This window comes from Mytilus californianus, unplaced genomic scaffold (genome assembly GCF_021869535.1).
Source record: "Mytilus californianus isolate M0D057914Y unplaced genomic scaffold, xbMytCali1.0.p SCAF_7, whole genome shotgun sequence".
In the NCBI taxonomy this organism is placed as follows: Eukaryota; Metazoa; Mollusca; class Bivalvia; order Mytilida; family Mytilidae; genus Mytilus; species Mytilus californianus.
In genome coordinates, this window is record NW_026262723.1 from 39,920,078 (window position 1) to 39,946,716 (window position 26,639).

Below are 26,639 nucleotides of genomic sequence, written 5' to 3' on the forward strand. Positions count from 1 at the left end.
TGATACACAGTTTCTAGCAGTGTTACGTCCCTTAATATAAACAACATGACGTTGAAGAAAAAAAGCTGAATTTCACATGTTAAGATAGTCGGTAGGATAAATTCGTTACACAGTGTGCAAGTGTCTCATCCTATATGAAATGAACTGACCCCTTATATATATCGTATTAGGTCACTAGCACACCGTGTAACTTATATAACGTGAGACTTGTTATCGTGGTCTTATATATCCTACGTCGATAGAATAGGCGTTTCATCTATTAATTAATACGACGGGCGCCACATGTGGAGCAGAATTTGCTTACCCTTCCGGAGCACCTGAGATCACACCCCGTTTTTTGGTGGGGTTCGTGTTGCTCAGTCTTTAGATTTCTATGTTTTATTTTGTGTACTATTGTTTGTCTGTTGGTCTTTTTTTTTCTCTATTAGCCATGACGTTGTCAGTTTATTTTCGACTTTTGAGTTTGAATACCCCTTTGGTATCTTTCGCCTCTCTTAAGCAGATTGAGCCTTATTCCTCTAAGTGATCTTTTTCACTATTTTATTTCAATGAAGGATTACGCTTTCGCAACAGATTACCGTGACGACGAACCAGGTTCTGTTCCGACTAAATATATTTGCTTCCCTGAGAATTTTGTGTCTTTTTTTTATATATATATATCAAACGCGGAGTTACAAGATCTAAATATCAGTAAACTATTATTGTCTCATAATTATGGTACAAATTTGACTCATATACTTACAGCAGCCGAAGTCCAGGTTATTTAAATTGATACTGGTTATTGTTATTCTCTTTATTTTGACAAATTATTAATCATGATTGATTCAGTATAGACAAAATAGTAGTAGATTTTTTGTATTTATTTGAAAGAAATTTTTTGCTTGTTTGTACTTTGTATATTCGATCATCATTAAATAAACAACTGTAATACATGTCACAACTTTTAATATTAAAAACTACCATAATTATTCTTTATTGTGAGGTATGCCGATTTCAATGTTATTACAAAAGCTGCACATGAATAGAATGAGATTAGGGATATACGTCCTAAAGACGGCAATCCAATGACAAAAATAATCAAAAGGCCCTTAGAAGTAAACATACATTCTTTACCAATAAACAAGTGTCTATACAATGTACCGAACTATTAATATTACATAATCTTAACCCGAATAATTCAGGCGTTATACTTCTTACTTTTATAGTTAAACATAACATCTTTACAACAAATCCATAGAGTATCTTTAAAAAGTTATTGCATTAAATAAAATGTCATTCTGATAATAAAATGCATTAAGAGTCGGTTATGTGTTTTAAACAACTGGCTTTCTCTTTTGAATTGTTTCAGCTTTTATCATTACGAAGCCTTTGATATCTAACTATTTTGTTTTTGTTTTTACTCATTGCTGAAGATCATATGGTGTTCACATTTTTGTCTTTTGTAGATATTTGTTTCTAGATTATAACAAGATTATAACAATCTTATTATATAAGATTATAACACAATGTTGACTGCTGTACCCCTGTTTCTGACATTTTTACCTATTATGTCTGTTTGTTTTGTTCACACATTAGTGTCAGTATAATGGAATTTCATACAACTGTCATACAAGTGATAGGTTAAGCTAGCTATAAAACCAGGTTTAATTCACCATTTTCTACATAAGGAAATGCCTGTACCACGTCAGCAATATTACAGTTGTTTTCCATTCGTTTAGTGTGTTTGAGCTTTTGATTTTGCCATTTGACAAGGGACTTTCTGTTTTAAATTTTCCTTAGAGTTCGGTATTTTTGTTATTTTACTTTTTCACAGAACAGCTAAAATATTTCACTTTCAACCTTATATCATGGATTTGCAATCTAATCCTTAGAGCAGATAACTACTTTTTTTTATGACGTAGCCAATGTGCATAAAATTAAAAACTATTAAAGAATTCTGTGTTGAATTATTTCAATCCTTAACCAGAAATACCACCATTGAATTCAAGTTAATAAGACATAAGTTTAAAATTTTGCTAATCCTAAGTTTTTTCTATGATTTCATAAATTTTCAAAATCATTCGAAACATAAAGGTTTTACAAACACCATGTTTAGATGACCTAAGCCAGAACATTTTTTAGGAATATTTTGTTTTCAAGTTCTCTTTAACTTCGTAATTGATTTTGCTCATTTCGATTCAAGCGCCACGGGTTAGTCTTGTGAAGACGAAAAGTGAGTCTTGTGTTATAAATGTTTAGCCTGGTATCTTTGATTTGCGTTTATAAAACAGTCATCTGGATTAGGAAAATATTTTTTTTTTATTCGTCAAAGGTACTTTGGGATCATTTGCTTTAAAAACTTTGACATGCAAAACAGTAACTTCCATTGTTTACCGTGTTAATTTTTGTGGTGTATATTTTTCCTTTACTCATTGTCGCAGCTTCGTGTTGCTTAGTCTTTAATTTTCTATGTTTTGTTTTGTATACTGTTTGTCTTTGGTTCCCTTTTAAATTTTGCCATGGAGCTGTCAGTTCATTTTCGACTTATGAGTTTGAATGTCCCTATGGTATCTTTCGGCCCCTTTTTCAAAACATTAAAAAAAAATCTATTAACATTTATCAGATTATTGACAACATAAAATTTTGGTTGTCATCTAGCAATCTGTTAAAATGTTTATAATGGCACATATTCTTAGGAAAAGTGTTGCATTTGCCCTATACGGAGTTATATCCGATTAATACGATATAAAATTAATACTATAATACTTAGGTACTTTATTACATGTCCTAAAAGTAATGCGATTATCAATATTAAGATATCCTTAATTAAAAAATTGCAAGTCTTTTAAATAGGCATTTCATCAAGCATATATTTGATGAACGATTGGAATTTCATGTACAAATTCAATATGAATATATCCATATGGAAAGGCTTAATTAGTATTAGCATACTTAACTATAGATCATTAATGAGATATCTAATAAGATAAGAAAGATATTTCGTTTTTCTAATTTTCTTTACGTCTTTACATTACTGTTGGGCAATGTGCGCGTAGTATAAATAATCCTAGCTAGCTATAAAACCATATTTAATCCACCATTTTCTACATAAGAAAATTCCTGTACCACGTCAAGAATATGACAGTAGTTTTCTATTTGTTTGATGTTTTTAAGCTATTGATTTTGCCATTTGATAAGAGACTTTCCGCTTTGATTTTCCTTGGAGTTCGATATTTTTGTTATTTTACATTTCATAATTTAGTACGCTTTTGTATGTCGAAGAAATACCTAGTTGTCGTTAGATGAAAATGGCCACGACTACAATAATATAGTTGCTGTTTTTGATTTAAAAAGACTCTTACAACACAAAAGATGCAAACAAAAGTAGCATTATATCACATTTAGTTCAATAAAAATTATTGCTTTAGTCAAAAGTAAATATGAAAATTATCAAATATTGAAAAGGATATTTTCTCGATTTGAAAATTGTCGATAATTCATAAGGAGCGAAACTGAGTGTTTCGACAATGTAAGCGTCCCTTTCTATTCTTGCATCACAAGCCAGGTCAAAATGTCACAATCGGGAATAGGAAACAATCGGTAAAATAACAGATCAGACGACCATTCTGATATTTGGAAAATTTATGACCGCAAAAAAAGAATATCACTAAATATCTATTTTTAAAAAACATGTCGTATCGGTCTACCAAAGTATTGCTGTTTACCGTAAAACTTGTGTGGTGTCAAATGCAGGGTTCTTCTTTATAATTTTGTTGTAACATGCTTTTAAGGAGAACGCCTTGTTATTGGAGTCCGTACAATGTGAACTCGTATTATTACATGTATAGATATACTTTTATTTGATTTATAGTAGTTTGATCATGTTATTATACATAAAAAAAAGTAACAGGAATTCACTAAAATATAGGACAACCAACAGGCAACAATAACGACAAACGAGCTTGTTTTGTACATAAATCAGGCCGTTAGTTTTCTCGTTTGAATTCTTTTACTTTTGTCATTTCGGGGCCTTTTATAGCTGACTATGCAGTATGTTATGTGCTCATTATTGAAGGCTGTACGGTGACCTATAATTGTTAACTTCTATGTCATTTGGTCTCTGGTGGAGTTGTTTCATTGGCAATCATACCACATCTTCTTATTTTTATATTAAACAAACTTTTTATAACATAATTTATGATGCAGTAGTCCTGCTTGGTTTTCCAAAAAACAAAAGTACCACATGAAAAAAAAAATTATACAATACGGTTCTCTAATATAAGTAGTAAAGACTATACGGTATGGGTTTTTCTCATTGTTGAAGGCCGTACGGTTGCCTATAATTGCTTACATCCACTTTATTTGAACTTTACTGGATAGTTGTCTCATTGGCAATCATACCTCATCTCCTTATTTTTATATTCATGTTTCTCTTATAACTTTATATGTCAAATATTGTATGTTTCTAATAATTGTTTTGTAAGCTTAATTCCTCATCAATTGAAATCCGTGGTACAGGTTTTTTCGAAAATATCTTATGAAAAATCGTAGTAATTTTGAAAAAGCCCATGTGTGGATTTGTCATAAAATGATTCATAGATTTATGACATTCAAATTCCTGTATGGGGTTTGTTTAAGATAATCATAAAACTATTTCTTTAACAATTATGGTAATTTGCCAATTAGTTTGCTGCACATCTCCTTGTCATGGTTTTTGTGTTATCGAATAAGATATTGAATTGGGAATAATTATTTCTTTCTGCTAAAAACAACTTTAAACAAGTATTACCCGCTGAATGTTTCCCTACGTATTTATAATGTAGGGTGTAAGGTGTAACAAGTACAAAAGAGTCACGTGAAAAGAGCTCAGTTAACATACTTATACTTAAAGATGTATTTGTTTGAAGTAAATATTGCATCGCCATCTTTTGTTCTTAATGGTTAAATTTCAAATATTTCAAACGCTCGGCTAGCATTGCGTTTTGCATTTTGAATTTGAACTTTCTTGAAATTAGAAGTATTGTATCACACTTTAATTTATATGTTTATTATACAATACGGTTTTCTAATATAAGTAGTAAAGACTATACGGTATGGGTTTTTCTCATTGTTGAAGGCCGTACGGTTGCCTATAATTGCTTACATCCACTTTATTTGAACTTTACTGGATAGTTGTCTCATTGGCAATCATACCTCATCTCCTTATTTTTATATTCATGTTTCTCTTATAACTTTATATGTCAAATATTGTATGTTTCTAATAATTGTTTTGTCGGGAATGTTTTTGTATACATTTAAAATCCCCTCAAAAATATTGGGCTATTAACTAAGTCCGCCAAATGCGCGTTGTGTTTATATATGATTCATCAGAAGTGTTGAATGAAAACAGTTTGAAAATCAAATTAATTACGTAGTTGAAAAGCATTAAAAACGAAAGGTTCAAGGAAGTTGTGCCAAACATTTTATTAACATAAAATTGAGAATGGAAATGGGGAATGTGTCAAAGAGACAACAACCCTACCATGGAGCAGACAACAGCCGAAGGCCACCAACGGGTCTTCAATGCAGCGAGAAACTCCCGCACCCGAGGGCGTCCTTCAGCTGGCCCCTAAACAAATATGTATACTAGTTCAGTGATAATGGACGTCATACTAAACTCCAAATTATACACAAGAAACTAAAATTAAAAATGAACCAAGACTAACAAAGGCCGTACATTTACAGAAAATTTACTACATCAATGCTTTTTATGGCAGCACAGTAGTGTTTAATATTGGGCTATAAAAACTGTCGGGGACGAGTCGCCTAACATCAGTGGCATCGACAAAGTGATAGTAAAACTCATCAAAGATACCAGTCTCTTAATGAAGTACCCCCAAACGCTCATTACATCTACATACAATTGACATATAAGTGGCGTTAGAATCAAAGCTATTTGGAAATTAATTGAATAACAAAGTTTAACAGCATTAAAAACAAAACATTATAAAGTTATGCCAAATCTGGCTTCGGCTTTATGCGCATGGGTAAATAAAATCATAAGTGTTTCAAATGGTTTAAATATTTTTTAAACTGTTAATTGATACAAAATGACCGCATCAATGATATACCATGTCTGTACAGAAGAACTGACTATTGTGCTGGTGATACTTTCGGGGACGAAACGTCCACCAAAGTCGGCATCGACGTAGAGGATGTAATACCTCATAATAAAATACCAGGTTCAATCGGTAAAATAACAGATCAGACGACCATTCTGATATTTGGAAAATTTATGACCGCAAAAAAAGAATATCACTAAATATCTATTTTTAAAAAACATGTCGTATCGGTCTACCAAGTATTGCTGTTTACCGTAAAACTTGTGTGGTGTCAAATGCAGGGTTCTTCTTTATAATTTTGTTGTAACATGCTGTTAAAGAGAACGCCTTGTTATTGGAGTCCGTACAATGTGAACTCGTATTATTACATGTATAGATATACTTTTATTTGATTTATAGTAGTTTGATCATGTTATTATACATAAAAAAAAAAGTAACAGGAATTCACTAAAATATAGGACAGCCAACAGGCAACAATAACGACAAACGAGCTAGTTTTCTCGTTTGAATTGTTTTACTTTTGTCATTTCGGGGCCTTTTATAGCTGACTATGCAGTATGATATGTGCTCATTATTGAAGGCTGTACGGTGACCTATAATTGTTAACTTCTATGTCATTTGGTCTCTGGTGGAGTTGTTTCATTGGCAATCATACCACATCTTCTTATTTTTATATTAAACAAACTTCTTATAACATAATTTATGATACAGTAGTCCTTCTTGGTTTTCCAAAAAACAAAAGTACCCCATGAAAAAAAAAAAAAATGTTAGCTTAATTCCTCATCAATTGAAATCCATGGTACAGGTTTTTTCGAAAATATCTTAGGAAAAATCGTAGTAATTTTGAAAAAGCCCATGTGTGGATTTGTCATAAAATGATTCATAGATTTATGACATTCAAATTCCTGTATGGGGTTTGTTTAAGATAATCATAAAACTATTTCTTTAACAATTATGGTAATTTGCCAATTAGTTTGCTGCACATCTCCTTGTCATGGTTTTTGTGTTATCGGATAAGATATTGAATTGGGAATAATTATTTCTTTCTGCTAAAAACAACTTTAAACAAGTATTACCCGCTGAATGTTTCCCTACGTATTTATAATGTAGGGTGTAAGGTGTAACAAGTACAAAAGAGTCACGTGAAAAGAGCTCAGTTAACATACTTATGCTTAAAGATGTATTTGTTTGAAGTAGATATTGCATCGCCATCTTTTGTTCTTAATGGTTAAATTTCAAATATTTCAAACGCTCGGCTAGCATTGCGTTTTGCATTTTGAATTTGAACTTTCTTGAAATTAGAAGTATTGTATCACACTTTAATTTATATGTTTATTATACAATACGGTTCTCTAATATAAGTAGTAAAGACTATACGGTATGGGTTTTTCTCATTGTTGAAGGCCGTACGGTTGCCTATAATTGCTTACATCCACTTTATTTGAACTTTACTGGATAGTTGTCTCTATGGCAATCATACCTCATCTCCTTATTTTTATATTCATGTTTCTCTTACAACTTTATATGTCAAATATTGTATGTTTCTAATAATTGTTTTGTCGGGCATGTTTTTGTATACATTTAAAATCCCCTCAAAAATATTGGGCTATTAACTAAGTCCGCCAAATGCGCGTTGTGTTTATATTTGATTCATCCGAAGTGTTGAATGAAAACAGTTGGAAAATCAAATTAATTACGTATTTGAAAAGCATTAAAAACGAAAGGTTCAAGGAAGTTGTGCCAAACATTTTATTAACATAAAATTGAGAATGGAAATGGGGAATGTGTCAAAGAGACAACAACCCTACCATAGAGCAGACAACAGCCGAAGGCCACCAACGGGTCTTCAATGCAGCGAGAAACTCCCGCACTCGGAGGCGTCCTTCAGCTGGCCCCTAAACAAATATGTATACTAGTTCAGTGATAATGGACGTCATACTAAACTCCAAATTATACACAAGAAACTAAAATTAAAAATGATACAAGACTAACAAAGGCCGTACATTTACAGAAAATTTACTACATCAATGCTTTTTATGGCAGCTCAGTAGTGTTTAATATTGGGCTATAAAAACTGTCGGGGACGAGTCGCCTAACATCAGTGGCATCGACAAAGTGATAGTAAAACTCATCAAAGATACCAGTTTCTTGATGAAGTACCCCCAAACGCTCATTACATCTACATACAATTGACATATAAGTGGCGCTCGAATCAAAGCTATTTGGAAATTAAATGAATAACAAAGTTTAACAGCATTAAAAACAAAACATTATAAAGTTATGCCAAATCTGGCTTCGGCTTTATGCGCATGGGTAAATAAAATCATAAGTGTTTCAAATGGTTTAAATATTTTTTAAACTGTTAATTGATACAAAATGACCGCATCAATGCTATACCATGTCTGTACAGAAGAACTGACTATCGTGCTGGTGATACTTTCGGGGACGAAACGTCCACCAAAGTCGGCATCGACGTAGAGGATGTAATACCTCATAATAAAATACCAGGTTCAAACGTCAGTACCCGAAATGCTTTTCTGTCTACATAAGACTATTTGGTGATTCTCAAATAAAAATAGTTTGAAAATAAAATCAATTACAGAGTTGAAGAGGATTGAAAATAATTGGAACAATTGTGGCAAATATTCTGGTCGTCTTAACTGCTGTGGAAGAAAATTTTAGTGTTTCAAAAAAAGAATTATTGTGTTTTTTGCACTATTTATTTATTGTTTTAATCATTGAAAAAATAATGTTAATTTTTTTAACCATGTAGTAATAGTTCTATATTAAAATTTTGTACGCAAGATGCGAGTTTCGTCTACAAAAGACTAGTACGTGACGCTCTGGTAAAAAGGTTAAAACGGCCAAATAAAGTACGAAGTTGAAGAGCATTGAGGACTCGAAATTCCGAAAAGTTTGCCAAATACAGCTAACATTATAATCCTTTGGTAGAAAATCCTTAGGTTTTTGAAAAATTCAAATTTATGTAAAAAGTGAATTTATAATTATTACCATATCAATGATAATTCATGTCAACACAAAAGCGCTGACTACTGAGCTGGATATATCCTCTGGAAGGAAGCGTCCTCCAGTAATCAGTGTAATCGATAAGCATATGCCGAATTGTTCGATTGATTTGACTGGAAAATGCAATTTGTTTGGAAATGTAGGGTGATCTTCAATCTAAACAGCGTCTGCCACACAAGTTTACCAAACCAGATGTTTAAAAGTATACAGCTTACTTCAAACAATAAAAGGCATCAACCAGTGATACAACACTTTAAATCAAGACTTATTATGGATAAGTTCTATTCATATATACAAGTTACCTGGCGTTATTAAGGTGAACTGCATGATATTTTCGAAACTTTGTTTTGCATTCGTGGTGATCATTATCAAATACTGGGATACAACATTTTAAGGACAACAAAACTAAATAAGAATCATTTGTGCTTTGGGAGATAATATTAGAAAAACAAATATTTTACATTTTTTTATCAAAGACATATAAGTATCTAACAACGAGAATATATTTAAAGAAAACTGATGATATAAAAAAATTAAAGAATCCTTATAAAATTCATAAAAAAGATTATACTGATGATATTAATATTAAAGTATTTTTATAGTAATAAAATTACTTGGACGTTCCTACCTTAATATTTTCTATTTGTTGCTGTTCAGTTCCTTTTAAATGTTAATGATACTATCTAACACTATTTAGCTCTATGATCTAATCCTGCAAATATCCTGGTTATTCTATTCTCTGTTTTCATTCTAATCCAAGCAGCGAGGCTGATATAAATTAGCAGGTAGATTAATACAAATCACTAGTCATCAATTAAAATTTCTGGAATGACAAAGAAAAATAATTAACGGTGTGGTAACATAAAGTAACGATAAGAAAGCCATTAGTATAAGACATCGACGAAACTATTACTAAAGAAGAAACTGAAGTAGTTTTATTTGTTATTAAAGTTATCGTTGTCCAAATCCAGAGGCTCCTCGGATCTTGAATTGCTTTTGTTTTATTTTATTTTATTTACTTGAAGTAAGCTTTAAAATAAAATACTCATTCTCAATTGAAGATTGAGGTTAAAATGATAGCATTCCTACAAAAAAGTTTTATTCGTCCAAATGATTGGTTAACATGTTTTATCTTACCACTAGTGTGGAAGCTTGTTCTTGAAGGCTGTAATTTCGTATTTATATGTCTTTTTGTGTATGTGTCGTTAGATTATTGCATTAACCGACATAGATATTCTTATCACTATCAGACAGTTATTATTTCTTTTCAAAGAATAATTTTATTACACTTTCCCTGTACAAATTATCAAGATTAAAGCATTCGTCTGCATATCCCTATCAATTATTTCCTGAATAACTAGGCCAATTACTCAATAATAACAATAATTGTGTTAGTTTTACAATGATTCAATATCATTAAATCTCATCAAAGACACCGAGCTTATAATTTGTACGCCAGACAACGTTAATACGGGCATTTATTTTACATAATCGATCATATAAAAGTCACTATTGATAAGTATTCATATTCGCAAATTGCGCTGCAACATTTTGTTTTCATTGGTTGATTAGATTCTTTTCTGGAATTTTTGTTGGCTGAATAAAACGGTGCTATAAATAAATCAATTTCATTCTAAACCTTTTGGGAATATATAGAAAAATCTTCATCTTAATTTCTGAACCAATGAAGAAGACGAACATTGGATTTTGAGCCCAATATTTCCTTTTTTGTCGCAACATCACCATAGACGAAACGTTAAAGCGACTTTCTTTTATTACTATAATGTTTTCGTGAAGAAAATAAAAATGTCAAATATCAATGGACATAACTTACATGGCCCTATCGGATAGATGGACAGCACGCTTTATAGATGTATTATGTTCAAAGCTTTAAATATTTTTAATAACTACTACGAGAAGCTTTAACAATTAAATCGGCAATTAGCGCATTTTACAAGCAATCCCGTCAGTTGTGCTATCACATCAAGATCGCAATAGTTCGAACAAACGCCATATACAGTTAAAAAAATTAAACGTTTGATAGAAAAGATATTATAGTACGACGGAAGATACTCAGAAGTTTAAAAAGGACAAAAAGCACCATAGCCAACGAAAAATATGCACTAAGATATTGTACATTAAAATTAATGATCGAGCAACATCTCTCCAAAATCAATAAATTAATTTCCATTCGTTTGATGCGTTTGAGCTTTTGATTTTGCCATTTGATAAAGGACTTTCCGTTTTGAATTTCCCTTGAGTTCGGTATTTTTGTTATTTTACATTTTAACACTAAAAAAATTAGCAGGTCAATTGGAAATATATTCAGAATGAACCTTTCCATCACACAAGTGACTTTGCGATGGTTTTACAAAATTAACCCACTGCATTTACTAATAAAGACATAATTCGGCTACCATAGTTATTTAGAAATCTTACGATGTACATAATTATGCATTGAGTGAAGGCATATATCCATTTTGACATATAAAATTGTTTAATAGCCAAATCAATTTAATCATTTAAAACTGTGTTGAGCATAATTAAATAAAGTAAAAATAAGTGTATGCTTTTATGTATCATTTTTTCTATTTTGGTAAAAAGAACAGGACAATTTTCGTATTCCATTTTGTATCTCATTAAAAAAAAGTGAAAAAAATTTCAAAGTAGGATTAATTTTCCGATATCAAATTATAGCTTAATAAGGTTGACATTTTATGTTATCTGCATGTGAAAATTAAAATAGTTAGATTGCATAAATGAAGCTTAACATCAGCTTTCCTCAATTTAAAGCAAGATTGGATTCTAATTTCAACAAGGTGTTAAATCAGATATGACATGTAATTTAGGTGATTTACTAGCTTAAAAGCAGATACAAGAATCATTAATTTCAGAATACAATAATCAACATACTCCAGGTTTCTAGTGTTTGTGTGCGTACTCTTTACATATAATTTGTTCATGAGGAAACAATGTTTTAACAATTAATATTATCATAGCATTTCTACTGGTTCCTACATAATACGAATGTAAGCTTGTTTATTTTAGGTAGTGTTTGTTTATGTAAAATATGTGCCATCGATACATTGTAAAAATTCATCAAAGATACTAATGATTTAGTAAGCGAGACATGCGTTAAGTCTACGCGACACTCATCAGTGGCGCTCAATCAAAACAGTGGAAAACTAAATTAATTGAGAATGTGAAGATCATTGAAAACCAAAATTTACGAAACTCTATGCCTAGGAGTAGAATGATTTTAACGTGTTATGAACAGTAATTCTTAGAAAAGGAATTACAATTTTTCACCAAGAATAACAAAAAATATATTCGGGTTTTATTCGCGAGATATAATTTTAATGTAATTGTTTTACCAAGTGGTGACAATTTTGTTCTTTCTTTACTTTTAGTGAAGTAGGTTCACGATTGTAACTATTATGTTGCACTTTATCTTATCAGGTTTTTATTTAATTTTTACTTGATGTTTATTTGGATTACTTACGACTTAAACAATATAAAAATGATTGATAGCATCTATTATCAAACAAAACACATAAGTTTGCTACGATGCAAAGGGAAAACGAATGTCTTTGTATATAACAAGTGACAACTGTTTGATTTGAAAGCAGCTATCGTATACAGATTCAGTTCCACTCATCATACAACGATTTTAAAAATCAACCCATGTTAAAACATGACATCCGGTTTAAACATGTTTTAAGTTTTTTTTATCCGTTTTGTCTTCTCGTAGTAAGTTTGAATATAATAAATTTTGGTATAATTGATAATACTACTTTATTTTTATAGTTTAATTGAAATTGGGATTAATTTTTAGTATTAGAACGATCGAAAATGAACGTTAATTCAACCTAACAAATAATGTCAAAAATAAAAAAAATACCCTAATATATGAAAAAAATAAAAATACCAGGACATATATGTATAATGGATATAAGTTTTTAAAAGTTCAATGAAACAGTAACACAGTTTCAGCGTATATCAATAAGGTGATGACGAGTAAACGTGTTTTTTTTTCTTAGATGTCAGAAGCTTTGATCAATTGATATCGTGCACTTATCGTAGACTATGGTGGTTATTGTAGTGAATTCGTAAAGAATAAACCATAGTTAACAGTAGAATGACGACACAGATAGACGATAACTGCTGATTGTATAACATAACATCGGAATCGTGTTCTTCTCTTCATTTAAATTGGAATTTCCATCTATTAGTTTTTCAATGAAAGTGAGCTTTAAATTGTGCATGTTTAGAATAAAACAGACAATAACTATTGACAATCAAAAAATATTCTCGGAGATTGAAGTTCCGGAAAAGTATGATTGATCGCACATGAAACAAAGCCTAGTTTCGAAACTTAAAGATATCACCATAAAATATTAAGTTTGTGGTATTAGACATCGTTATTTCAAGTCAGGATATCCTCATCCTTTAGAAACGTAATTGGGTGAATGTTTTCACTTGTAATTAAGGTGGTATCAAACACCTTGACTAAAATTAATTCGGATCGTTTAATTTTCATAATATTTTGACAAAATATTTACTTTGACCATTTGACAAAAAAATAAATATTTCAAAAAACTTGAACCTGACTTTATCGTAAAAATTTCATTGGATATATAGTAGTTTCACAAACTCTAATTTTAATCATTGAGAAGCTTAATATTTCTTCAACTATAGAACGTGATTTAAACGTTCTGCTGATTTTTACAGAGTTATCTCCCTGTAGTGTTATGTACCACCTTACAATCTGTTAAAAGTTTAACGGATACAAGGTTCATAGAGTAAGTCAAGGTTGCAAATTACCTTTCAAATGTTTTTAAAAATTTGTTAAGCACTTAGAAATAGTGTGTTTAGAACATATATTTGCTGAATTATAACAGCTTGTATTGTTTGATATTGCACATTTTTTGTTGTTAATATATTCAAATGAGAGCTGAGAAATTTGAACCTCTTGCTAACCTGTGTGAATCTAATATCGGTTCTAAAATTGTTCTAGCTTTCTTGAGACTGAAAGATTCTAAATCTGATCTATTCCAGAACGGAAAACCCATTTAATTTTTTGTTTAATTAATTACTATCTGTGCCCCCTCTTTGCTGTACAGACATTTAGGTATAAGAATACCGCAATTTAGAGCTTACAGTGTTTTAAATGAATGAATGTTGAATAATGGCACAATTTTTCGGAGTTTCCGGATTTTAATGATTTTCTATAAACTCATCATAGATACCAAGATAAAAGATGTGTACTCCAGACGTGCGTCGAAGAGCATTGAGGGTCCAAAATTTTGAAAAGTTTTGCCAAAGCTATCTAGCCCTGTGATAGAAAATCTTTTGTATTTCGAAAGAATAAAAGTTTTGTAAACAGTTTATTTAAAATCATGACCACATTAATGATAATTCATGTCAACATAGAAGCGCTGACTACTGGGCTGGTAATACCCTCGGGGAGGAATCCTCTACCAGTAGTTTCAACTTCGTTTTTAGATTAGCCTTTTAACTCTTTTGATTTGATGGCCACGGATGAGCCTTATGTAGATGAAACGCGCATTGGACGTAAGCCTGGTATCTTTGGTGATTTGTTTCTATATCATCGTTTAAAAAAAATGTGAGCTTTAACTAGATAATAAATGTGTAGTTTGATTAAAGAAATGCTTTATTAATTTGCTGTTTTGACCAAACCTCTTGTAATGTTCATTCTTTTATACTAGAAGCAGCATAAGAAAAAGCACACACAGAAGGTCGCATAATTAAAGTATTGTGTCCTTGGAAATCAATTTGTTTTTTTTTTAGATTTTTTAAGTTTCCCCTAGGTCATTCAAATATGTTCAACAAAGTTTATCTGAATCTTGTATAATGTAGTTTTGTGTGTCATAGTTTTTTAGTAAGTAAATGAAAGTGTATACAACATATTTCCATAATTACTTCACATAATCATATGTTTAATGTGTTTATTTTACTTTTGTTTAATTTCAAGCGTTTTAAATTATTGTGATATATTGAAGGCTCACTCTCTCACTATCCTTTAGGGACACTCCGTAGATCCTCATCTGCGTTTGCGGACACAAATGAAACTGTATTGTCTCGATCGGATCGTTAAATCAAATATCTTTTGTTTTCGCTCAAGATTTCAGTGTACACATAACACCACCAAAATGGTACTACTGGTCCAAAACACGTTCCATTTCATTAGATATTTCTTTTGCATGTATACTTATAGAATGTTTCTTTTGCACAAGAAATGTTCATTTTCAACCATTAAAGTATATATATAAATCAACACGTGTGTGAGTTAAATCATATAATCATGTTGTTCATAAAGGATTGATATTATTTCCATTTCAAAAGGCAACAATGTATGCTTACAAATATCTGCTGTTTTTATACCCAGTGATTAGAGATTGGTTATTTTCTTTTTTTCTTATGGCAAGATAATTTATAAAAAACAAACATCTCAAAGATTAAGCGAACTCCATTTCAAAAGTGGTTCTCCTAGGTCTAACTTAAAATATTTATCGCTCTTTGAAATTGAAGACACGAAATTGTGTAAGTAGCGATGTGATATATAGATTAAATAAGAATAAATATATATATATATACAGTAAGTATAGTTGCAATTTGTTTTTCTATCTATCTTTCAACTTGAACTTGAAACAGAGATGGGTCCGATTATTTTCAATGTAATTGATTATATTACAATTACTTTGTCAATTGTACGATTAAATAAAATTAATGATTACATCATTTCTTAAAGTAGCTGATTAAATTAATGATTACATTGGCAAGTAATCATGATTACATCTGATTACAATGAATTTCAAAATAACCCATTTGAATGATGTTCATATATAAAGATTATAACAGTAGCATGTTTTGAGAAAGGATTTTTTAAATTATTTGATAAAATTTTCTACATTAGGAAATGCCTGTACTAAGTCAGGAATATGACAGTTGTTATCCATTCATTTGATGTGTTTGAGCTTTTGACTTTCCATTTTGAATTTCCATAAGTACAGTATTTTGTTATTTTACTTTCTGATATGTTATTAAATGATAACTTCAAAATTCATTGATTTAATATATCACAAAGATTCACAACATATATACATGAACATTTTGTCACTGGTTAAGTCCCTTTACACTGTACCATTATATAATTATTAATCTTTGAAATATTTTGACTTAGATTGAATTAAGGTTTGTAAAGAGGCTTGGTTATTGTCTTTCTGACATCTTACAGATTTTATTTGTATTTCATTTATCAGTCATAAACATATCTAAAATTGTAATAGTATTGTGTGTAATAATCATTGCATTTTACATGTAATTATATAAAATAAACTGTTAACACAGAGATATGTTTCGCCTATTTGTTATTTTGATAATGCAAATGTTGAGATTAAAATAGCAATACTTTAACATGTAAGTTATGCAAATATTCAAAGTCAATGAACCATGACTGAAGGTACAGGGCTAAACAATCTCCATGGAAATGAGATGTGCCAATGCTAATACAACTGCAAACCAAATACCATTGACTTTTCATAAGTCGTTCCATTTAAACAAACCTAAACACAAACATTAACTTGTAAACTATGTAAAAGTTTCAAAGTCAATGAACAATAATTAGGGGTGGGGTTATATAATCTCCATGGAAATGAAACTTGCAAATGCCAATACATTTGCATACCGAATATCATTAACTTAACATTAGTGGTTCATCTTGAACTGACCTAATCACAAACCAATACATGTAAACTAAGCAAAAGTTTCAAAGTCAATAGACCATGACTGAGGGGTACGGACCAAATGTTTTCCATGGAAATGAGATGTGCTAATGCTTATACAACTGCATACCAATTATCATTGACATACCACTAGTGGTTCACCATGAACTAGACCTAATCACAAACTAATACATTGTTGACGCTGCCGTCGCCGCCGCTGCCGGAAACAGCATACCTATGTCTCGCTTTTTGACTCTGTCAAGGCGAGACAATAAACATTTGTTTTTTTTTAACATCATTTTTGTCTTAATTATTGTTTGTGCTAATTAGATAAATTTTCTTTTATCTTTTATCATATTGCCCTTAGTATACAGAATAGGTAATTGAAATAAAAACATCTTTTAATTGGTCTCCTACCTGTCAAATCAAAGGTGACATTAATCACAATATGAACAAAAGGATTATAATTCAAGGTTAAAGAAAAGTATAACATGAATGAAAACAGTCGTTATCAAATAAACATCTTTTAATTTTGAATATATGTATAATACTTTTTACTTAGGCTAACAAGCACTTTCAATACTGTTACAGTTTATTTTTAAAGAAGTAAATTAATCAATTAAGTCTAAACTATACTAATATGAAATTATTCACGATAAAAACCTATGTTAAAAAAAAAATAGTTATTCCTTGAATAATCTTTTATTTTTTGATAAAAAAAAAACAGAATGGTAAGCCTTTCACCGTGTTCACTCCAAATCTAAATTATATCAGAAATGTAGATTTTTGAATCCCATCAATTTGTTATAAATATTATACATATTTCTTTTGATTTATTCAATAAAAATTAAACTCAGGGTCTTAATTGTCCTCATTAACCTCAAATAAATCTAATAAACCAAACATATTATAATAATAATCCTTATCTTGAGATGTGTCAAAAAGTTTGAAGTTGTGTTTGTAAGTCCAGATATTACACCTGTACAACCTAAAAATGTTCACACAATTTTATGAATTTTTTCATTGTAATCAGAATGAAATTAAAAAGTAATCAGGATTACAATTGTAATTGATTACAGCTGATCAATGATTACAATTACAATTACCCAAAGCTGACTTGAAAAGGAAAACCTAAATCTTTGTGTACCATGTTTTCGAAAATATCTCTTTAAAATACAAATAAATATCGGAATAAAATAATTTGAAGAATAACTTCATAAAAGGTATTGGATTTAAATATATCAGGATCTTTACCTTCCAAACATCAATTATTGCACAATAATTTATCTATGACACTTTTTTAATATCAAAACACCTTTTAGACACCAAATCTTTTTTTCAGGTACTTGTCGAATCGGTAGTTTTTAAATTTTCTTTTGTGTGAACACATTTCCTTTTAAAAAAAATATCTTGATTTCTTTCCCTAAGTTACTTCAGTTGAAACATTTGTAGTTTAACAAATTGTATTGCCAGAAAACATACAAAACGTGACGGGTTGATAACTTCCGGTGAAAAAAGGTAGAGAATTCAAACAAAAAGTACATGTGATCTATTTACATTTAAACATGTGAGTCACAAACATGTTACTTACTCTTCTTTATCGATGTCTGTTTTGAAGATCGATTTATGTCAGTAAAATGTAAATCATGTCCATATACGTTTTTAATAATGATACATTTTTATTTCAACAATCGTAATTTTAAACAGCAACACGTTTATGAATATTAAAGATTATTCATCAGCAAGTGTAAAGACATGTACCTTATGAAGGTATCTTAATTTTGAAATGCGCAGGAGTTAAAAATAACCCAATCAATTAGTGAAAAAAATTACGTGTGGGAGCCATACATGAATGATCGGGTAGATAACATCGTCTAAAATGCTTTTCAACATATAATATTCGGATAATTTTACTTTTATATATAAGATGATCATAGATAATGATTGACATTAATAAATTATAGGTTTAGAGCACGTATTTTCTAAAGAGATATTGTAGTGACGTATTGTCTAAAGAGATACATAGGGATTAAGCTCTTTAAAGAGTTGGGTCAATAAATTGTGAAATATGACCATTTATCAAGGTGATAAATGAATTTATTGTTTAACTTTAAAAAAAATTCTCGTTGGTTAAAAGAATATAAATTTCTATTGTGAAACATTATATTTACCGCGGGAAAAATTATGAGAAGTTAATATAAGATTTCGAACAGATAATGTATATCTAAATAGTTATTTTCCTAGGCAACGCCAATGACATAGGTTTATGACGTCATGAATTTCGACCAATGGAGAACTGAGATCAAACAAACCACACGTTGACGTCGCAATAAGAAATTAAGAGGAAAGCAAGAAAATGTGACGTCATAATTGAATTTTGACCCATGAAGAACTAAGATGAAACAAACCACCAATCAGGAAAGGGATAAATCTGCTAAGAATTAGAGAAAATGTTTTATCAACCCCATAGATACATCATTCACCCTTGGTCGTTGGCCATGTTGAAAATCATATCTCTTCAGTTGAATAATCATTGTATCAACGTCATCAAACGTCAAAAATTGTACAATATTAGGCTAACTTTTTACATCATTGGAATAAAATAATCATAAAAGAATTGTGCAAAATTAGATTTTCAATAAAAAGAATTACGTACCTACTGTATAAATAAGAAGATGTGGTATGAGTGCCAATTAGACAACTCTCCATCCAAGTCACAATGTATAAAATGTTAACAATTATAGACCAAAGAACGGCCTTCAACACGGAGTCTTGGCTCAAACCCAACAGCAAGCTATAAAGGACCCCAAAATGACTAGTGTAAAACAATTCAAACAGGAAAACAAACGGTCTAATCTATATAAACAACGAGAAACGAGAAACACCTATGAAACACACCACCAATAGACAACCACTGAACAACAGGCTCCTGACTTGCATAAAAGTGCAGCGGGTTTAAACGTTTTAACAGGCGCCAACCTTCACCATAACCTGAGACAGTAGTGTAACATTACAACTTAATAAGACACACTATAAAATATTACTGGTTTATCTTGTTTATATGATGTCATAAGTAACAAATGAAAATACTGATATTATGAATGGAAGTTAAGTATTTGAATTAAATGAATAGTATGAAACTGTGTGGTAAGTAGAATATAAAAACTCTTTCAGAGTACTTTTTGTAGAGAAACGGTGTACACTCTTTGTAAAAAGAATTCTCCGTCCAATATGTGAATTGCTATCTAGTTAAACAAATGGTTAAAGTTGATTTAGATACTATAAACAAGTTCGTATAGATTACTAATAGTTATTCCGGGAGTACAATTGCGATGGAGGAATACCTTGAAAATTTACACCATGTAACCTGAATAGAAACCTTTTCAAAAGAGCATGTACAACAAATTGAGATTCACGGTAAAAACTGTATTTTGACCGTCACATGTGCATTAGTGTTACCGATCAGTTTTAACGTTTAGGAAAAACAAACCTTCTGTGAGTAACCAACAAAATTCTTCCAAAACTCGACAGATTTAGCAAGGTTTTTTTTATTTTACAAATTTGAATGACCAGAGGTGTGGTTTTTATAGTTAGATCCTCAAAAATCGTTCAGCATATTCACATAGATCCTGTGAACAGATAAATATTATATATTTTTACCTGTAGAACATGGTTTGATAATAACACTGCATGAATGTTTCATATGAATCCGTAAATTTGATTGGTAGACATCAATCGCAAGGAATTCCAACATAATATTTTATTTCTCAATAAAATGCAAAATTCGTGACTGCATGGTACTTCACATGACAACGTCACAACAGTGCAAAATAAAACAAACGAATGGCATGATATCACCAAGGAATTGTATAAAATGTTCAATTCCTGGATATAACTCACAATTTTGTTGATTTAACATAACAAATGTAAGTATAAGAATTGAATGCTTCTTTTTGTAATTTTATTCAGTTGTAAAAGCATTGATCGTGTGCACACTGTTTAGTATGAAGTGCTTTTGCGCTTCATTTGAAATTTGCTTCGATCACCTCTTTTTCATCCGAATAAAATTGCAAAAAAGCTTTCACGTCTTAAAAAAATATCAAAATCTAACGAGAAGTATGTATGATTCTTTTCTAATTTTAAGTACGAAGATGTATAAGAAAACTTGCAATGCAGACTAATATAAGAACTTAAAATATTCTTACCTAAAAATGTCACTTTTGTGACCAACTGTTAGCATCATCTATCTGATTGTTTTCTATCTCTGCGAAATTATTGTTCTCAAAGGGATGGAGGAAAATTATAAGATTGTTATAATTGCTACTTAAAACAAAAACGTAGAATAATTTAGATTTCGTAATGCCTTTGAAGATCCTTTAGGGAAAAAATTTTAAAAATTCAATATTACGAAAATATCATTATAGCTATAACAGATATTACAGGTCTACGTGGATATTAATATTTTATTAATTGCATACGACTCGCAGGAAATGCTATACTTGGAACTGATAATTAATGCGGATGTTGTAGAATGTACAAAGCATCTGTTAAATAAGCATGCTAATAATTGGCGCAAACCCATGTTGTGTTTCTAGATAAATCGTATGTTACATATTAAGTGGTATTTCTGAAAAGTGAAATCAAACTAGTCGTATAGTTAGTATATAGAATTAGTAATAGATCTTCATGTCCTTTAACAGGGTTGATCTGATTTTTCTCATTTTCAACCTTGAAAAAGATATTTGAAAGTGGTTTTTATGATTTAAAAAAAAATGGTTGCTGTATTTCAACCTCCTCTATAATGACCATATGAAACAGTTATCGAGTAAAAAATTTAAAAGCTTAAATTTCATTGGCTGATGTATTAATTACCTGAACAAGAAGTAGACGGAAATTTGTTAGTTTCTTGTTAGCAAAGCTTCTTTGGTCCATTATGAATACATGTATTAACCAAGTATTTTTATAGTATACCATACACATCCATGAATATACTTACCGGTTTTGGTCACTGTACAATTTATTCAGTTTTTTATTACGACAGTCTGAAATTAACAACCAGACGTCAGACAATAATAGTGCATTGACTTGACATATCAACGATATAAGGATGAGGCTTAGAAACGGGGAAATGCGAGGCTCTGCCGAGCTTTTTTTCCCGTTTCGGGCCGAATCCTTATATCGTTGATATGTCAAGTCAATGCACTATTATTGTCTTTAAACTGCAATCTAAACAAAAAACATTTTCAATTGTTGTTTAATGTATTAATGTTATTATTTGATTTAAATATTGGGAAACTTCCCCCTTTTATGAAAAGGCCTCATATCAGGAGAAATATACAACACAATGAAATGTACATTACCTGTTGAAACCCGCAATCGATGGTGAACGAATTTGTTTGAGAAGGAACTAAAATATCAACAATAAGCATTAAACATAATGATTTATAGTTTGCAAACCAAAAATATTAACAAGTGAAATATGTTTTTTTTTCTAAAAATTGCAAAAGAAATAAGTTTGACTCGTTGTATACATTGGAAACAAGAACAGGTTGAATAGGTCGTATGAATAATTAATTATAATTTCGGCAAATTCTATTTAAATATTCTTGAGGAAAAGTGATATCAGGTCAGTGACTGTATATGACATAGAAATATACGGTCAACGAATTTTGACTGCTCAAATAGAACGAGTGCAGTATAAAAGATAATAAAATGTAAGGATGGCGGTGCACCAACCTTTAATAGCTAAGATGATCCTTGCTTCTATTAGCTTTGTATCACAAATTCCTTTCATTTGAGGTCTACGTCTAATAGAATTGATTGACCTGGTTGTTTCAGTGCAGTTTGGCAATAAATAATGTTAAAACTTCAAGTTGTGGTCAGTATTGCAAAATATATCAATAAATTAATCTATCTGTCTAAGTGTGGTATAAAGATTCTTGGTATTGAGCTCAGTTAATTGTTATTCATTAAGTGTGAAATTTAGATTTGTAAACAAAGTTTGGACAAACCATATATACATTATCGATCCTTTACAGCTCTTTTCATAATGCTAGCAAGACAAAGGTTTGTTTGGCTTGCTTGCTTTGTTTGTATCAATGTTTGTTCAAGCATTGTAATTAAGATTGACATCTGCAAACAATATAAGTAGGCGGAGTTAAATCTGTGTAAAGGTAAATTTGATTATTTGATAATGTCCAATCAAATTTATATATAATGTATACAAGATTAAATCCTCCTTTTTATGTTCTTTTCAGATGTCAATCTTAATGACAATGCTTGAGCAAACATTGATACAAACAAAGCAAGCAAACCAAACAAACCTTTGCCTTGCTAGCATTATGAAAAGAGGTGTAAATAAATTTATTCTAAAAGGTTACCAGTTCAACACAGTAATTAGATCTTTGAATATTGTTTTTATTGGTATTAATATTGATTTTGTTATCAGTAAATTTAAAGCAAACTAAACATTATTGTTATCTACATATATGCACATTCATGGCTCTACAATCTGTCGATACCTGTATCTTGGCATTGCACAAGGTCATGTTTTTCTCTGACTGTTTATGACGTCTTTATACTAAATCCATCGGATGTTGGATGTGTATTGATTGATAATTTAGTCTTAGATGCATGATTTTTTGTATAAGTTGTTATTGGCTTTGAACGAGCTGTCAGTAACTGCGAGTACTTTCAGATCTGTACTTGGTGTCTTTTTGTTGTAAGGATGTACAAGTACCTGTCTATTTGTATCCATCTGATGAATTAAGCCTTTTTCAACTGAATTTTATAGTATGTTCTTATGTTGTACTATTACACCACTGTCACAGGTTAGGGGAGGGTTGGGCGCCCGCTAACATGTTTAACCCCGCCACATTCTATATGTGCCTGTCCCAAGTCGTTTGTTGCTGTGTTACATATTTTTTTTTTCGTTCATTATTTTGTACATAAATTAGGCCGTTAGTTTTCTCGTTTGAATTGTTTTACATTTGTCATTTCGGGGCCTTTTATAGCTGACTATTGCTCATTGTTGAAGGCCGTATGGTGACCTATAATTGTTAATTTCTGTGTCATTTGGTCTCTTGTGGAGAGTTGTCTCATTGGTAATCATACCACATCTTCTTTTTTATATATAAAGTAAAATGGTTGCAGCATAATAATAAATGAGACATAATATGGTCTGCTAGGGGGCAACCACATATTTTATTTCCACGGTATTCAAACATTTTTCATCTGATGGGCATCCAAATGAAATAAGCTTAATTCAAATACTAGTCTACCAGAAACTTAATAACTGCAATATATATCATATGATGCAAGTTTTTTTTAAACACGTTTTTAAACATATGCACTGCCAACTAAAGAGTCCCAAGTACAAATGGTCATTCATCAATTTGTACGTATATGTAAAGGGACGAAATTTGCAAGGCATAACAGACTTAAAAAAAACTATCTTACATTGTTCAATTTTATCATTATTTTGTGAAACCAAAATTTGTGTCATGGTATTTACAGCACTTCTATTTCAATAACACCTTTTTTGAAATTATTATTTATATCTTAATCCACCTCTAGAAATCAATAACCATAAACACATAAACTGAATTTGTCATTCTACTTAAATGAATTTTATATTGGTAAAAATTGTCTTTTTTATTATGTCGAGACAGAAAACTTGTGCAAAGACATAAATTGAATTAAATTACACTAGAAAAGTAACTGTTACTATACAAAGTTTGCATTGTTTTTTTTTATTATTTTTTGGTGTAGATTAGAATTTTAAAATGACCACCATAGCTAAAAAAAGTGTTTTGATTGTGTGAAATTGCAGAGAAACTTAAGGAATATCTTGGCATATTGATTTGGAGTATTGTAGGAATGAACTATAGATCGTCCCTTCAGTTACTTATTTCAAGTTGTTGGTTCCAGTCGAAATTTAGGATTGCAGCAACCATGGAAACTTGTTTAACATATAATCCTAGTATGGGTAATGCACACACGTGGCTTCTTCTAAGAAATCGTATCGCAAACCTTGCACTAATGATATTAGTGTGATCCTATATTAATTTGCAGTTGTTAATTACCAAAACGAATAAAAAATGACCGCCAAAGAGGGAATTAAGAGAACATCGAAAATAAAAGTGAAATAATGCACAAATGCATTTAAGGTGTTTCTCTACTAATTTGGAGCTAGCTTTTGGTGTCTATTGGAAATTTAAAGCTGGACGCCACTGTGGAACATAGTTTCCCATTGAACCATTATTATTGGTAATATATACAATAATTTTCTGGAAATCTTAAATTAGTTTACTATGGAGCGCATTAATCCTGAATTTTTAATGCAAAATCCTAGACAAGTTGATTTTGGCTCAAAATGGTCTAAATATATTTCTCTTTCACCAAAAGTTTCATTTCTACAAATTTGTTGGATAGTTTAAGTAAACAATGACATCAAAAGCACTATTTTGTGTCAGAGTAGGGCTACTTTTACATACGTTCTAGATTGGGGGAGTAATTGGTAGTCTGACACTTATAATCGATTGCCTTTCCGTAACGTTATTGCATAGCACGTTACTCGGCAAATTACGGAAAATACACCTCAATGGTACATTTTCAGTGAAAAACATAGCAAACTTGGATACAAAACAAATATTAGGAAACAAGAAAATATGTTATGTAAAATGCAAAACAAATGATACCATAAATGTATTTTTCAAAGTTTCCAGCATAATTTAGCAAGTTACTTTACAAATGTTGACTTTTCCAAACAGTGTTCATTATGTTTTGTTGATTTTTTTTTAACGTCAATATAAAAATATATTATACTGTTGTTTTTCTCCTCTGTTGAGGCATATGATAGAAAGATTTCATATCGGATGTATTACATTTGGCGTCCACCGTCCGTAAACTTTTCACTTTTTGAATTTCTACTTGAGAACCACTTAAAAGGATCAATATGTTGAACCTTTTTTCTCCATTGTTGAAGCATATGATAAAAAGATCATAACATGGCATTTTCATATCAGATGTATTATCAGCCCAAGATTCAATATCCATCGACTCTTTGGCTGATATTGAACCTTGGACTGATAATACATCTGATATAAAAAAAAATGCCATGTAATAATCTGTTAATATATATACTATATAACAGCCACATATATGAATTAACATGATCATATCCTCTTCATATAATAATTTATGATACATTGTATGTAATTATTTGATTTTAGCTGGGTGATTTAGGGGTAATAATAAAAACTTAAGAAGGAGAAAATAATTTCGTGATCAAAAGATAAAATTCATTACACTTACTAACAGTACATGAAAAATGTTCTAACAATCTTTCAAACAATATCATTATTGGTTTGATCCTGTAATTTGTTAGATTATGGTTCATTTTTATAACAAATTATTATTATTTAATAATTATTTTTATTATTACAATTATTATCGTTTATATATAACTATTATTGTGCAATCGATATTATTGGGTATTCTTTCGCTCATCGAACGGTCGGGAATAATGTTTCCTGTTCGTAATGAACATTTGTCTATACGTAGATGTAACACCACATGAAATGGAATTCTGAAATGTACAAGCATCTTTCAAATGAATAATACTATCAGACATATTCAAAACAAGGATATTTTTAAGTAACCTCGATGATTGTCCTATAGTTTCCGTGCAAGTACACTACCTTTTATACTCATGGCAAAGTAGTAGCCTGTGTCAAAGAGTATCATGGAATCAATCTTCCCCCTTTCTGTAACAGAAATGGTAAAT